Source organism: Cyclopterus lumpus, chromosome 25 (assembly GCF_009769545.1).
Source record: "Cyclopterus lumpus isolate fCycLum1 chromosome 25, fCycLum1.pri, whole genome shotgun sequence".
NCBI lineage: Eukaryota > Metazoa > Chordata > Actinopteri > Perciformes > Cyclopteridae > Cyclopterus > Cyclopterus lumpus.
In genome coordinates this window covers 2929740-2947344 of record NC_046990.1, presented here as the reverse complement: position 1 = coordinate 2947344, position 17605 = coordinate 2929740, and the positions used below count along the sequence as shown (strand labels likewise).

General features: G+C 40.6%; 3 non-coding genes across 3 annotated transcripts; all 3 read right to left on the bottom strand.

Annotated features, from left to right (window-relative positions):
* Positions 1-574: 574 nt before the first annotated feature.
* Positions 575-738, bottom strand: LOC117728359. The gene has a single exon (XR_004609129.1). It is a non-coding gene; the product is annotated as a U1 spliceosomal RNA (small nuclear RNA).
* A 978-nt stretch (positions 739-1716) lies between these two features.
* On the bottom strand, positions 1717-1907 carry LOC117728370. The gene has a single exon (XR_004609139.1). It is a non-coding gene; the product is annotated as a U2 spliceosomal RNA (small nuclear RNA).
* A 14120-nt stretch (positions 1908-16027) lies between these two features.
* On the bottom strand, positions 16028-16191 carry LOC117728358. The gene has a single exon (XR_004609128.1). It is a non-coding gene; the product is annotated as a U1 spliceosomal RNA (small nuclear RNA).
* Between the last annotated feature and the right edge of the window lie 1414 nt (positions 16192-17605).

Below are 17605 nucleotides of genomic sequence, written 5' to 3'. Positions count from 1 at the left end.
TATTAAAAGTGTTCAAATTACAAATATTTTAAGAACCTCTGCTAAATGTGTTTGTTGGCTTTTGGTGCGAACTTACAAACTGAAGCGACGGCAGGCGAGCACCAGGTCATCATCAGGTGATGATACTGAACTGGTTACTGCAAACCAGGCTCTAGAAGGTCAGTGAGATACACAATTAATAGACTTCAAACCTTTTAATGTAGAATATAATACAAAACTATGTTTGAGGTTAATTTCTTAAGAAGTGCTCAACTACCAAGAGTCTGCATGTATGGGCAAGACTAGCAACCCGTCCCAGGGTTCCCGACCCACAGAGGGGACCAAGCAGCAAATCAGTCTTAGACCAGTAGTCCAGTGCTGGTTAACGTTGAACTGTTTATTTAGTCTGTGGTTCACGTCGGTGCTGAACGATGAGGAGGGGACCGATGATGGTCTGTTAAAAACTAATTAATAACTTTATCACAGGAATACATTCCGCTTTGTGAAAAAAAGAGGAGAGTGTGGAATACTGCTTTCCTCCAATAACATCTATTGAACTAGGATGTGGATATTAAATTATTGTTTCACACTTTATCAGGGGAGAGCGCGAACGCAGTCCCCCACTACCACAAATTATGCAGTCGAGATTCCCACATTTGAGGAATTCGCAGAGGTCAGCTCAGCCGGAGTGCAATGGCCAAGCCTCGCCCTGGGTGAACCACCTTCTTGATCATGGTGTCTCCCCTGCCAGGTAAGTATGAGTTGTACACATCCGAGGCCGGGGACTCTTTCACAGACATACCATGTTGACTGATGGTGCTGAACATATAGATATTACCAGAAAATACTGACTATAACAGGTCTGATCACCTACAGGAATGTAATATGGAGGAAAGTTATATGTAATAAGGTTGACAAAGATAATTTACACTTTACTTGAAAAATAGTGGTTACATTTCCCATCATGCATTGCTGTATTTCCATATCAAAAGCCAACGTAAAATCACCCACTGTATCTATTTATCTCCAACTAAATAGTAACAGCTCAACAGAAAGTTCAGATGAGACCAAACTAAATCAAACTGCTGTTAAAAGTAGTTTGATCCACATTTTAAATTCAGAGGGAAGAATAAAATCACGTGTTCCTGCTTCTCTCACATTACAACTGCTTCCTGTTTCTTAGTTTACTTCTGGTTCGCTACTGCCATCTACTGGTCTGGAGTATGAACAACGCTGGTTGTTTAGCAAATATAAAGAATACGGTTCAACAGACTGAACATGATTACCTTCATGAAGGAAGGATTTATTGCAGGTCTGTTGTATTAGACTGCTTTAGGTTTAGAGAGGACGACTTGATGAATTGACAACTGGTTGAATATATACTGTATGTTTATGTGTATAGCTAACAGATAAATAATAATGATGATTCTAGGTTACTTAACTAAAGTGCATCCCATACTATGAGCAATACAATGGAGGAAAAGAGCAGTACTATGAAGCCTATCAACAGATTGAATGAATATGAGTACAAAAAAGATGTTTTACATTTCTCCGCAAATGTGGAGAGAACTGTGAACTCAGTAATTTATTAAACCTTTGTCTCACTCACCGGTTCAACGCTCCATCAACGTACATAACATACTAGTTATATCATGTGAACATTACATTGTAACTCTGTACAACGATCCATTATAAATGAGGGAGCTCGTGGTATATAGATTAGTTTTAAACACATTTAGGGGGTGCACCGTTCCTGGAGGTACTGCAATACCAGGTCGATGCGTGGAGTGGACGGAGCAAGCCCCTATTCCATCTCCCTATTCCAAAAATCAATTTAATATATGGTCCCCGGGTAGGGGACGTATCAGATATTAAACTGATAAGAACAGATACTACACTTGATCTTAGCCAAAAGGCCGAGAAGCGATAACGTGACACAGCCGCAGATGAGGAAGGCATTCTCCGTACAGTCAATCTCGCTGATGGGTCGGGAAACTAACGACTACTTTTTGGGTCGCCATATGAAACATGAACACTGTACAATAGTAATAATTCACCACTGGAGCTGTTTTGTTTGAGATATTTACATTAAACGTGTTTTCCCAGATTTGTCTTCTTGTTTATTTCCGGACACGTGGTACGCTGTCGTCCAATAGGAAGTAGAAACACGATACATGTAAATCCCGACAGGACAAGTTGGGATTTAGGCGATGTTTATACAAGTATATAATTTCTTAAATATCTTGCAACGAACTCATGAGGTTGATCAAAGTAATGTAATTAGGCTTCAAAACTCCCATAATGACAACACATGGTAGTGGAGAGCAGCGCAAACCGCACATTTCCGTCTTCAGCCTCTCACAGTAACAGAAGAAACCGCAGCAATGCAGTCGTTCACTAGTTATTTGAGTTCCCGAAGACGTAACTCATCCAAAGCATAATATAAACATTCAGGAGGCCACAATGAAGAAGATGCGGCTCAAATGTGTGCTGTTTGCTTCCTAGTGCGGTCTTCATACCTTTCTGACCTCCTGCACCAACACACTCCCACCCGCAACGTCAGATCTGCCGACACCAACCTCCTCATCTCCCCCTTCTCTGTCCAAGCGTCGTCCTCCATTGCTGCCCCCTCCCCCAGGAACTCAGACACTCTCCGTCACTCGCCACTTTCAATACGGCACTTAGAACTCATTTATTTAAATCTGCTTTTAATCTGTGATGTTTGTTAACTCTCTTTGTTGTTGTGTTTCTTACTGTGTCATCTCTCTTGTTTATAGTTGTTGCTTCTATAGTTTGTTTTTTACCATGTAAAGTGCCCTGAGTGCTGTATTATTACGTGACATTTACAGTCCTGAATTAAGTCTTAAATAGCTGAATATTAGCTATGTGTTATGGCGACTTTAAGCCAGTCTGAACTAATGTTAATGTTAAAAACGTAGCATAGAAACAAGACATTTTATTTAGTCACGCTGGCTTAGAGATAGCATTAACTTAGCTAACAGTTAGCTAGCGCTATTAAAACACGTGCTGCTGTGAAATAACTCTGAAGAGACTAAAACCATTTGTCTTCCTTATAACTGTTGTCTTAATAAAGCACACTCTATTCTTTTATTTAGTCAAAATTAACATTAAAGGTGGTCTTCGATGAATGCTAATTGCTGAGGTATTCCTGTTTCAACAGCAGCGGTGTGTTCCTGTGCAAAATGACGTCAGCTTTAGCCTAACCATTTAGCGTTAGCTACCTGGATGTTGTGATATTCTGAACAAATGGAAAGTTAAAAGGCAGTTTGCATTCTTTTAAACCATTAAAGTCACCACCAGTGTTTAAGGAAACCTTTATTCAACATAAAGTTTTGTTCAGGAATCTAATATAAATATTCCACCCATGCAGAAAAAGTTATGAAAAATAATATACACAATAGTATATCTCCATACCAAATTCAGACCAGACAACACACTGCAGTCAAGTCAGCAGACACTTGGGTCTCCGTGGTCAAATCAGCAGACAGACATTTTAGTGCACCCAACTATAAAGTCAAATTCATGGTAAAGTTCTACATTTGTAACAGTTAATTACTGAATATTTGAGGTGCTCTAAAAAAAACACACACACACGCACACACACACACACAACCAATGAATGATGCACATGTGTCAAAGACATCGGACTCCACCATACTAAAAATCTGTTTTTTACTGTGAAAACTCTTAATTGGTAAAGTGAAAGTTGTACATAAAAAAACATCCGGACATCCGACTCCATGACAAAATAAAACACCTCCAATTTCTAAAGTGTACTTTTAAAATAAGTGCAATGTAAAAAGTGCAATAAAAAAACAACTTAAAAATGAAAAAAAAACAGCCCATACTTTTGGTGCAATAATTATCAACCGATGGCATTTGCAGTCGAAGTGGCTGCTTTTTGAAGGTTTGCCGTGTCCATTCCTAGGCACTGGCTGTGGAACCGGCAGGAAGACCTGTCACTGAATTTGTTTTCAATCTTTTATATTCTTTAACTAACTGGTACTGTAATAACTGCTCACAATGTAATATAAATATAATAAGAGCTAATCATGTAATAATCTGCACATAATGTAAAGAAAGCATGAGCGTATAAAATGAGTTTCGAGCATAATGTAACAATGCATTACAATATAATAAATGTAATTTATATAGTGCTTTTCATGGTACTCAAAGGCACTTTGCATAACATCCTAAAAGCTAAAAAAAAAAAAAAAACTAAAATTACAGGTAAAACAAATGGGGACTGTCAGTTGCTCGGATCCTAATAAATAAAGATAAGAACAGAGCAAACAATCACACATTAAAAGCAGTTCTGAACAGGTGGCTTTTGATTTGCGATGGAAAGATCAGTGCAGTCTCGGATGAGTTTGGGGAGAGAGTTCCAGAGGGAGGGGGCAGATATAGAGAAGGCTCTGTCACCCCACGTCCGGTGCTTGGTCCTATGTGGGATGGACAGGAGATTGGCATCAGAGTAGCGGCGCGACGGGATGGAGTGTGATAGTGGAGCAGGTCGGTGAGGTAGGAGGGGGCCTGATAATGGAGGGCTTTGTGAGTGAGGAGAAGGATTTTGTATTGGATCCGTTGTGGGACGGGGAGCCAGTGAAGGCTCTGGAGAACAGGGGTGATTTGATCACGGGAACGGGAGTGGATGAGCAGGCGAGCAGCAGAGTTCTGGATGTATTGGAGTTTGTTTAGGATTTTGGAAGATGTGCCATAAAGAATACTATTGCAATAGTCAATTCTGGAGGTGATGAAGGCGTGGATTAAAGTTTCAGCAGCAGATGAGGAGATTGTTGGGCGGAGACAGGCAATGTTTTTTAGGTGGAAGAAGGAGGTTCTGGTGATTTGTTTGATGTGTGGGGAGGGAGACAGAGTGGAGTTGTTGATGGTGAGGCAGAAGTTGTGACGGTTTTGGTGAGAGATTTGGGGCCGATTATGATCATATCAGATTTATCAGTTTAGTTTGAGAAAATTGGTTTGCATCCATAATTTAATGTCAGTGAGGCAGTTGGTCAGAGCGGAGTGAGTCGTAGTGTTAATGGCCTTTGTGGAGAAGTAGAGCTGGACATCATCGGCGTAGCAGTGGAAGAGGAGACAGTGATGGCGTATAATGTTTCCAAGAGAGCAGGTAGAGGATGAATAGAAGAGGACCAAGCACCGAACCTTGGGGGACGCCCTGCGACAGAGGAGCAGTGGAGGAGGTGTAGTTGTTAATGCTGATGAATGGTTGTCCGTTTGTTAGATATGATTTGAGCCAGGAGAGAGCAGTTTCGGTGATGTTGAGGGACGATTCGAGGAGGGAGAGAAGGATGTTGTGGTTGATGGTGTCGAAGGCTGCAGTGAGATCCAGGAGAAGGAGAATGTTGAGGTGGCCAGAGTCTGAGGAGAGGAGGAGGTGGCCAGTCTGAGGAGAGGAGGAGGTCATTGGTGACTTTGAGAAGGACTGTTTTAGTGCTGTGCTGCGAGCGGAAACCAGATTGAAATGGCTCGAACAGATCGTTGGAAATGAGGTGGGTTTTGAGTTGTGCAGCGACGACGCGTTGTGAAAATTAAAGGCAAAAGTGGCTCAAATGAAAAGATGATATTCTTATTTTCACAATATTTGAACTGCATATCTTTAAAAGGTTATATTCTATTTTTGTACAGATTTTCTACGTTAAGTAAGTCTACGTTAGGTAACAGGAAATAATGATGTTCATAATTCCCCAATATTCTTTTTTTTTTAAGCAGTTCCTTAAAAGTGTATATGAAAATGACACTGGAATGTTGTTCAGGAGGACCTCTGCTATGTCCATGGTTATATACACGCAATTTTACTGCACGGTTTGTGAGAAAATCAAAGTTAAAGTCAACTACAAAGAAATAATGATATTCATAATATTCAAATGTTTGATCATTCATTTAAGCAGTTCCTTAAAAGTGTATATGTAAATGACACTGGAATGTTGTTCAGGAGGACCTCTGCTATGTCCATTGTTATATACATATTTTACTGTATGGTTATTGAGAAAATCAAAGTTAAAGTCAGCTACAAAGAAATAATGATATTCATAATATTCTAATGTTTGATCATTTATTTAAGCAGATCCTTAAAAGTGTATATGAAAATGACACTGGAATCTTGTTCAGGGGGACCTCTGCTATGTCCATGGTTATATACATGATATGTTACTGTACGGTGTTTGAGAAAAAAAACCTGCTTTGCTTTGTTTCTCTGTCATCAAAGCGTATGACACGGTGGCTGGAGATATTGCGATTCCAGTTTCAGCATCCCAAGGGCTTGCTGTTGCTTCACCTTTTGACTTGTACACTCTGGCCAAAATGAGTAACCCAATGTAGGCTTGCAAGTGGGTCACATCACAGTCTTTTCCAACTGTTCCCATACACACACCTCCCCTCTAAATTTGTCATCTCAAGGACATCCTTTTCAATGGACTGTGTTATGAAGAGCTCAAATGCTGATTTTATGTCTTGGACATGGCTGACAACGTATCTGGTGGGGCCTGGAACCAACCCCTCATGTGTCTATCAACATCTTCACAGGAACCATAAGTTCCTGCCCCGACCATTTGCAGCTGGGATAGACTGAGCAAATTGTAGAAAAAGGTGAGAGCTGTGTATACTGGACGCCTCGGGCTTAAGGAAAAGTCAAGATTCAATAGGTTTAAAATTAACAATATTTAATGGCAAAAAAGTACCAGACAAAATAATACCTTCACGATCGTGAGGGCCGGTTGAACGGACTTCCACAGACTAAATCACTTTCTCTCGTGAAGTAGGGAGCTGTCTGGTCAATTCAAGCCGAAAGAAAAGTAAAAAGAGAACGTTTCCCTCAGCACAAATCCCTTTTATAAGTATTCAGTCACGCCTTTAACACCTTTAAATGTTAGTAATTCGTCGGGTTAAATACACATCACCTTTGGTTGGCTTAAGGCCATAGTTAAGATCACGGGGTCAAACGTCACACTTCCGGTCAAGACAAAGAGTTTCTTTTCAGAATAAAACCTCTCATCTTGCCTTCAGTATAAAACGTCACGGGTTCCCACTCCGCTGTCAATTTTAACAACATCTAACTAATAGACTATCATTCATTCTCATGCATCATACAATTATAATGCATACATTTATCAACAGTCACAATAATAGATTATGATAATCTCATGCTTTACAACATATTCCTGCAGACTATTTTAACCAATATTCACTATTAATTATCATACTTCCATTATGTATTAATATAAAACATAAGACTATCTTTATGTGCATGTGCAAATCAAAATAACCTATTACAACTCTACAATCCCTCCTTTTATACTATTTCATAGTATAAACATCATTGTAATAGCTCCTTTATTTTGATCTTTAACGTAAACATCATACAATCATCATTGTCACTCATTTCCTGTGGAAGAAAAACAAACATCATTCATAACAACTCTGTGTGTGATTCTTATTCATCACACCAATAGAAATCCTAAACTCCTGTGTTTTCCTAATTTATCTATGTGTGTCTGTTCTACGTGTCTAATTGTGCATGTGTCTCAGTGTATCCTGTTTCTCTCTGCATTCCTCTTCTGCACTCCTCCAGTTCTCCAATTCTTGGACAAAAGAAAAACAACAAGTTCAAACACTTCATCTATTTTCACAATCCAAACTTCTGTGCTTTGCTATAATTTTCATTAGTGTGTTGTAGGTGCACGATACTCCTCTGAGCAGAGCTCCTCTGATGGTGAAGTTCAACACAGCAGGTAGTCCTGATTCTTGATGAAGGTCAATGATGGGAAAACAGGTGCATCTGCAAAGAGAACTAAGAAACACTGAGCGGCCTGTCTGGACCGACCCTGGTTCTAATCGAATATTTTAATGTGTATGTTATTTGTAATTTTCCTTAATGGAGTTTCAGTTGTATTGGTCCAATTATATTGCTTCATACTCCCCTATCACATCAAAATAACTTGGAGGGTCTGAGTAGCGCATTTCCCATTCAGGATCTTGCTCACCCACTCCCCTCTCCAGAAAGACCAGCGGCATTATCCTTGTATGCTGGTCTCCTCCGCTCACAACTGTGGTGATAAAGCGGGAAAAACATGCTTTTAGCAAGGGGAGACAACACCGAACGAATAAAACCAATAACACTCCCAGTGTAACCACTGTACTGATTGTGACAAAAAAATGTTGATGTGACACTAAGAATGTTTTGTACAATAACAACACTGAACTGATCCTATAGTTATTATCGTTTCAACCATACACTTTTAATCTCATGATAGTATAAAAAAATTGCATACAATTCAACAACATAATATTCTTTTCAGCATGATCTCGGGAGCGCACCTCTCGAGAACCACTTCCAGCAAGTCATTGACGGTGCACATCTTGACACTCAAGGTGAAGCCAATGTTTACCATGCACCACAATTTGTCATTAATTTGGCAAAGTACTTCCTCCCACATGCCCTCCTGTGGTCTGGAGTGATGCTAGGTAAGTTTTACAAGTTTTGTTAAATACTTAAAGTGATCTGAGGTATCAAAATATTAATAAATACATAATATCAACGTACACTAATTTCACAATATTTTAATGTTGTTTAGGGGACCTAGGACGTCATGGGACAGGCCCAGCATACAGAAATTTCAGTAAACAATACAATGAAGTCCGTCAATCCAAAAAACAGGTAAAGTCTTGCATGCCAAAACTCAAAATCATTTATATGTTGACAATATATTGTAAATGGCCTTGACATCAAATGTTATTTGTACTTTGAATTTTCAGAACTTCACACTTGACAACAGGATGCAAGGGATCATGGAAAAAAGCCAGTGGGACCTGAACAAAAATTTGCTTCCAGAGAAGGAGACTGACCAGTCTGGACGACTTTGTCCTGATTTATCAAAAAATGCATGATGCCCTTCTCCTTGAGTATGGAGACGTAGAAAGAACAAGAAAAAAAAGTAAAGATTACCTATAGAAAATACTTTCATAAACATTGTACTACAGTATAGATGTTATGCAATAACATAGTCTTATCTTTTCAAGTCCTTTAGAGTGGAAATGGAGAAATGGAAGAAGAGAACTCCGAAGCGCAAGGGAGTCTATGTCTCACCACTGGTGACAGGGCTCCCTTTTAAACAACTAAAAAGCAAGGTGGCCGGTTGAGATGAAGATATATTTTCACGGATAAAGAAAACAAAGATATATGTTGAGTTGGTGATTATTTCTCCATCAAATTTTCTTTCAGTTATAGTATATTATAGTAATAATATTATAGTATTGTATTTTTTACTGTCAGCTCACTGCATTGTGGGACAAACGGGACACCGAAGTGGTTGTGTCTGATTCCCTCTCAAATCAGAGGGAACAACTTCATAATCCACCACAGTGAGCTCCGGTCACTGAGACCACACAATTGGCTCACAGGAGAGGTATGTAGTGCTTACAGTATGAAGATTTAGTTTTTATAGGAAAGGCATTTACAGTTTCAGACTTTGTGATATTTGTAGACTTGAGAACTAGACCAATATTGTTTTACTTAACACACAATTACATATATGTTCTTGATGAACAGTGACCCATTCTTTAAGACTTTTCAAAAAGGTTTAATTATGTAATAATGTAATTTGGCTGTCTACATGTGAACTATCGCCTTAGGTCATTGAGTGCCTCCTCCACCACACTGCCTACCTTCATAAATTGGAGAACACAATTAACATAATGAGTCATTTCACAGCTGGTGTGATCCTCTTTGGGGACAGAGAAATAGTCCGGAGGCAGAGCTTGTCAAAGGTAACGCTTGACTATGTCGGGATACAGTGAACAGGTCTGTAAGAAGGCAGTTACATGTGAACATGTAACTGTATCATTGAATATTGTGTATATATTTGATGTGTATGGACATAATTCATAACTTAACAAACGATTCTCACACAGTAAGTACTTTGAAATGAGGAGCCACAGCAAGACGGATTGGGTGGATATCAAGTTCCGAGGACATGTCATGGATCACCCACATCAGCAGGATAGCAGTAGCTGTGGTGTAATTGTCTTCATGGTATAGTGAGATAAATGTTTTGAAAAATTAATTTCATTATTAAGTTATTATTTAAATTTGCTACCCCCTCTCTTTTTGGATGATAGTTATTTACAGCTTTAAAAAAATAAAATATGCAACTGATTTTTGTGTTTTTAGATGGCAAAAGCAGTAATGGAGGCCTTCCCTGCAACACCTTACATGTCCTTTGGGACCAAAAAAAAAAGAGATGGTGCAGGAACGTCAAAACATGGCACTGAAAATACTCAATGCATCAGGTGTGTGAAAGCATTTCTTCACATTTATTTATATTGTGATATTGTACTAGTAACGATCTAAAATGTCAATTATTTTCAAAATTATTTTTAGACATCGAAAGCAACTGTGCCATGTGTTCTGCCAAAAAGCCACCCACCCCAGGGCCTGCAATCACTTAATGGGTAAGGTGTTGATTTAATTAATTAGATTTGTGCATTTGTTAATGGGTCAAGTTTTTGTTTTGCCATTTTGTATAGTTAATTGAGAGTGGACAGGAAGTGAGGGTAGAGAGAGAATTATAATGTTATGTTATGTAACAAAGGTCGCCATCATGAGTCATATAAGTAATCGCGGTTCACCCCTCTGCCACTGGGACACCCCTGGTTTTAATCTTGGTAATGCAAACAATATGGTGTGCCTTCTTTAAAGATTCAAGGAATATGTGTCTACATAGGACAAAGAGGCTTCGATGACCATTAAAGTATTGTGGAATATTTTCTATCATCTGTACTAAGCCAATCTGATATGTCCATATACTCTGCCTTGCTCTCTTATTTGCATCTGACACATTTAGCTGGCAAATTCAAATAGGACCTGTCCTATAGTTGATCGTCAGCCAATCAAAATAACATTTTACAAGCGGTGAGCATGACAACAATGTCATATTTGTTTAAATAATGAAAACAATGCTAATTTATTTAAAATGTGCTTTTAGGGTGAATTCAAGTTGGAAATAAAGTCTCTCTTTCGCAAATTAATTGTTTATTTTCTCCTTTTTCAGATTCAGTGTGACAGTTGCAACAGATGGTTCCATCCCGACTGCCTGCAGATACTAAAATCCCAGCTAAAAAAAATTAAAGTACGGGGATTGGAAATGCAGTAAATAAATCCACATAGTGTTTCTTATGTTTTGTTGTCTCTTTTTATAATCCATACTTGCTAAATCTGTCTGTGTAAAGAGGCCGGTAGGGTGAGATATATTTTGTTTCATGTTGTTTTTATCATAAATATTTTTTGGAAGCTTGTCAATTTAAAAAAAAATAATGTGCATGTCTTCCAAATGAATTACACCCCAAATATAATTTTTTTCAAGAACGATTCCTTTGCTTAACAGCAAACTAAATGACAGAGGGAGGTACAGCTATATAACTATTATTATGAATATATCCCTGTCCAAAATGACACATGATTTTATGAAGGCCCACTTGAGGCATAGATTTTATTAAACAACGACATTTACACTTAAAAAAAGAAAGAAAAGATTGCTAAGCGCTACGCACCAGCTCAACAAGACATCAGTGCTCAGCACAACAGGCTGATGTACACGCTGGTGAAACTGCTGTGGTTGCGCTCACCTCAAGGGTTTCGCAGCAGTCCTGAAAAGAGCACCATCTTGAAGGCGTACAGCACCGGATTCTGGTAGAGGATCCGATCCTGTGCAAAGCAGGCATTCCTTTGACAAATTAATATAACAACTGTACGGGACTTCATCCGTCATCAAGAGCGCCTCCTGAAGCTGCATGCCACCAAACAGTCCTCCGTGGTCACAAAAACAGCCTCCATCACATCTGCTGACCTCCCTCCACCCCTCTACCCTCTGATGGCGTATGTGCCCACACCCTGCATGGCCTTAAGTGTTGAAGGGAAGGACTGACATAATCATGCCACTCTCCCGGCCTCACTTGAGCTACTGCCAGTTAGAAAACCCCTGCCACCTGTACCATCACCAGACCTGAGCCGTCTCTCTCTGCATCCTCAGTAACCGCTGGTCCCTCCACACAGCCCATACTGCCTGCTTTGCTTACTCCATCGGTCCCTCCAACTCTTCCCACAAGGCCTGCTGCGTATGAGCCCGCCATCCTGGGCGAGAGCTACGCAGTACAAGCGCAAAGGTGTGGAACAGCCCTCAGTAGTAGAAGTAAAGGTGTCGGGGGTGCATAATCTCCCAGTTTGTTCATGCTGTGGCCAACAGACCCAGGGACATAAAAAGTACAAAAGAAAGACTTTCTGCCCTGTAAAGTTGATGTCCACATCAAAAGGTCTGGACAGCACCGTGTACGACAGCTACGAACACTTCACTTCTGTTGCGGACAAGCTGGAGCGATAATTATTTAGATAGTCACGAACACACATGCATATTGTAAATAGTCTAGATAGTCATGCATGTTTATTGTAAATAATAAATAAAGGCATAACGGTATCGTGGGTGCATAATCTCCCCATCTGCTCATGCTGTGGCCGACACAGGTTTTGTTGCATTTACATGTTGAACTTGAATGTTACAAAGATGTTCTTATAATTTATTATTGTAAGAAATATACGTAAATACAGACTGCCGTCCCTCTAATGACACTTTGCATCGGTTAGTGTCTGGAGCAGACACACACACACACACACACGCAGTAGTCGTCAGCAATGAATTAAACCAGGTGAAAAGAATGTTTCTGAAAAGAATTGCATCCTGTTGGGACAAACTAGTTTTGTGGTTAGTTTAATTTTAGTGTGGGTCGGTTGGTGTAGCTCATGGGGAGAGTGGTTGTCCCGTAACCACAAGGTAGCCGGTTCGATCCCCGCTCTCCCCATAGTTGCATGTTGAAGTGTCCTTGAGCAAAAAGACTGAACCCCCAGTTGCTCCCCAGGCACTTCACTGCAGCCCATTGCTCCTTAATAACTAAGGATGGCAGAGAAGAATTTACCCACAGGGATTAATAAAAGTGTACATTTCTTTCTTAGAAGCTGTCTGGGGGCTCGAGGCTCAGCGGTTCACCGGCATCGAACACTCAAATTCTTTCATTTGTGCTGACCTGTGAGCTGGAACCAGTCATGGAGAGGTTCTGGATGGCCAATCAACCAGTCCCCAAGATCCTCCATGTGGACCGTAGGTCTTGCCGGTCTCAGGGCCCAACAGTTGTGGAGAGTTTGTTCAAGCCTTGAATGAACAATGGGATGGATATGCATCTGACATCTTCCACTGGATCCAGCGGCTTGACACAGCCATACATACGGAGTCTCACTCCAAGAAACCTGCGTTCAAGTCTCCTCTAGCTGGTGCAGTGCTGGTCTACAACCACTCAGACCTGGAGCTGCTCATCAAAGCCTGCAGAACCAAGGACCAACACTGAAGTCTGTCTCAGAGGAGGATGTTGTCTGCTGCTACATTCCAGCTCATCCACAAGGCCAGAGAGGAGATGAGGTCCCGCTGGGCTGGACGAGAGCAGAGTGAGCCTCCTCAAAACACCTGGTACAAAAAAAACTCATAAGAAAAGGTTATTACATCCATAAGGATAGTGTAGCATACAGTGTGAACATAACACTTTGTGTGTATATTTACAGAAGCTTTTTAAAAAGCTGTATAGAACTCACTGGGGAAACGCCCTCTACTGCCACACAAAGAGGGAGGCTGTTGACGCTGCTGTGGTGCAGAGGCTAAAGACGGCTAAGCGCTACGCACCAGCTCAACACAACAGGCTGATAAACACGCTGCCTTCCTTGTAACAGACACTCCTCACAGGACTCCGATTGGTCAATCAGCCTCCACCAGTACCTGTGCTACTCACTAAAATTACACAGAAAAAGTGGGGAAAGGAAATATTTCTGCATTCTCTGGAGAAATTTTAAAGTTCAGTCTGGTGTTTTTGTAAATTAAAATATATATAGAAAAAATTGAATGCGTTCCGAGAAGAACTACTGGTCTTAAAAAGTTGCCCAAAAGAGCTGCAAGTATGTTTGGTTGATTGTAAATATATTTTAAAAATACATTTAATTCATAATTATGTTTGTTAATACCAATGTAATTGTCTTAACTGTAGTGCTATAGTGTCAGAAATATATTTTTAAACATAGTCAAAGAATGAGCGTTATCTGTAAATACATATTTAAACAGGCATTTTAGATTTAAGTTGTAATGAGTTAGTATTTTTTTTTTAAGTTAGTGCATTGTTTAAAGTTGATTGCTGTGCAGGAGCGCAGTGAGTCCCTAGCATTGGTAACTCATTCCTCTCCACTGAACAGATCTGGTCTCTGTGGATCCTGTTGTGGGGCTCAGAGGAGACCCCCCCACCCTGTTGCTCCTTCCAACCTGCCTCACCCGGAGAGTCAGGCCGCCGCCGCTTTGACCTTTCCCCGTGTGGCTCCGGCTCCTTCGTCCGAATGGGCACAGGGGCGATTCTTCTTTGTGGCTGCGTCCTGGCCGGCCACCTGCAGCCATCCGGATCACAGCCACGGGGGGGATCTGCATGCGCTTCCTTGCCAGCAAGTTTCTGGAGGTCCATATGGCGGCTATGATGAGCAAGTGATAGGTTTTCACCTTTGCTCGCCTCATGCAGAACCAGCTGTGCTGTTAAGGACCTCCCTTACCGGCAAGTACGGGAATTATAAGGAGCCGGCCGTTGCCCACTGGTCTACGGCGGCGCTGCACTCCCAGAGAAGATGCTTCATCAACTCAGGCGTACCACAACCCGGTCTGAGCCAGTTGAGTGCCGATTTTACCCCAGGAGTGCATTACGGTCCTGACTGGGAGGATCTCGTGAGCCACCATCCATGACAGGTCCTGGGTCTGTTAGGAGACGCTGAATGGTTCACATTATGCCAAACAGTTTGCAGAATGTGAGTCTGCACACTGGACTCACTGGTTCCTGCTCCTAATCAATCAGAGCCTGGTTAGTTAAGACTCCTGCTAAAAGTCAAAATGTCTAGATAAAAGAGAAAGCAGGTGGGCGGCTAAAAGACACAGGAATAAGTGTGATGAGTCTCCAATTCTTCACTGCTCCCACTCTCTGTAGTGGTTAGAAAACCAGCAGGCAACACTCTAGTATTATGAACACATCTAAGAGATCAAAAACAAGAATCTGGGTTTTTGGTGAGTCGAATGTGGGTTGTGTTGCCTTGTTTGTTTGTTTGTGTTGCGTTTCATGTTTGGGCAAAGATCAATGCTTAGTCCAAACTAAGAAGAAAGAAAAAAAATACAAATAAAAGAATAAAGTTTGAGAAGACTAATAAGGATGTTTCAATGTTAAAATGGGCGTTCTTGGGGATTGTTTTCAGAGCTCTGGTTAAGATAGAAACCTCATTAGGAGAATTGGAGGGAAAGACTGCCGGCTCCTCCACAGAAGTTCCCAGCTCTTCCCCTCTTTACGAATCCAGGAGACAAGGAGGATAATTCTGATAAAGGCCTCTTGGCCTGATGTGGATCTTGAAGAGGACATTCTTGCCATCACCAGCCTCTTCAATTAGCTCTCAAACTGCTACATCCTGTCTGCCATGTTGTCCTCTTTGTTTGTTTTGCCGTCTTCGCTTGTTTGGAAGAATACTTAAAAGCAATCTCTGAATAACGTTACACTTTCTGCCTTTGGTACAATATGCCCAATCTAATATCGGCATTTACTGTTTCATAGCACATTTTGGTCAGAGGAATCACTAAATAAATGATTAAAAGCCCACCTACCTTTTCTTGTTTGGCATGGTCAACATGTTCATGTACTGAAGGAAGAGAGAGATATATATATATATATATATATATATATATATATATATATATATATTAGGATAGGAGACATACATACATATTGAATGGATGTAAACTAATATGGCTTTACCAAGAGATCCTGTTTCACATTAAAATCATTACCTTCTTCACAGCAGTCAAATCCTAACCTTTTTAAACTGTTTTGTTATCATAATTCCTAAAGCTAACCTTCTGCTTCAGAGTAAGAATTATTCATTTATTGTTTCACACTTCATCAGGGGAGAGCGCGAACGCAGTCCCCCACTACCACAAATTATGCAGTCGAGATTCCCACATTTGAGGAATTCGCAGAGGTCAGCTCAGCCGGAGTGCAATGGCCAAGCCTCGCCCTGGGTGAACCACCTTCTTGATCATGGTGTCTCCCCTGCCAGGTAAGTATGAGTTGTACACATCCGAGGCCGGGGACTCTTTCACAGACATACCATGTTGACTGATGGTGCTGAACATATAGATATTACCAGAGAATACTGACTATAAGAGGTCTGATCACCTACAGGAATGTAATATGGAGGAAAGTTATGTGTAATAAGGTTGACAAAGATAATTTACACTTTACTTGAAAAATAGTGGTTACATTTCCCATCATGCAATGCTGTATTTCCATATCAAAAGCCAACCTACAATCAACCCCTGTATCTATTTATCTCCAACTAAATAGTAACAGCTCAACAGAAAGTTCAGATGAGACCAATCTAAATCAAACTGCTGTTAAACGTAGTTTGATCCACATTTTAAATTCAAAGGGAAGAATAAAATCACGTATTCTCTGCTTCTCTCACATTACAACTGCTTCCTGTGTCTTAGTTTACTTCTGGTTCGCTACTGACATCTACTGGTCTGGAGTATGAACAACGCTGGTTGTAAAATATTTGAGCTTCGTTGTAAGTATTTCACAGTACGAAGACAATTTATATAACGTTACATCTTTAAAAAGAATTAAACATAATAATTGTTTTTCTTCTGACATGTCAGCAGAAAGCAGGGAGTACAATTACTTTTGGGGAATAAGGAAGCCTAATATTCAGACATTTTAAAACAGTGCATGCAGCACATTTCCATTACAATCTCTCACTTAACAGTTAACGTGTACTAGTTTGATTCACTTCACTGTGACGTGCATTTAACATGTCTCCACTTTGCACATAAGTTTTACTTTAAGCTTCGCGCATTTCTTCCATGTCCACCTTCTGTATTTAACGAGAGCACGTGCTTCAGATTTAACTGCTTGAGGCGCACCGCTCAGTACTGCAATACCGGGTCGATGCGTGGAGAGGACTAATCAGATATTATTTATTTATGGTTTTAATGCAACGTAACTGCATTTAAAGCGGCCCTACACAGTTCCGGTTCTCTGTATACATGCTTGGTTAAGATGCAGTCGGCCCCCAAATGCTGACCTCGAAACTCAGTTAACCTAGCGTTAGCTAGCAGGGAACGGCTTCATTTAGCTAGCCTACTTAACAGAAATGTAAAAGAGCCCAAACACATTTCAACACGCGGTAATACATATTATAAACTCACCCTGTCGATAAAACGCACTAGCATTAATTCCTAATTTGCACACGCTTTCATTCAGACGTCACCTGTTCGGGGAAAAGCTACCCAGAGACACACACCTGAAGGTGAAGCTCAAATCAGGGCCGGGACGCCATTAAACACCACAAAAAAAACACTGACACTGTTTGCACGAGACGCATCTGGCATGAGAAAAGAGATATTAATTTGTATATGAACTTACCGCAGGCCGTTCTGGGGTCAAAACGGACATTTATACGGATACAACTTGTCTCGAG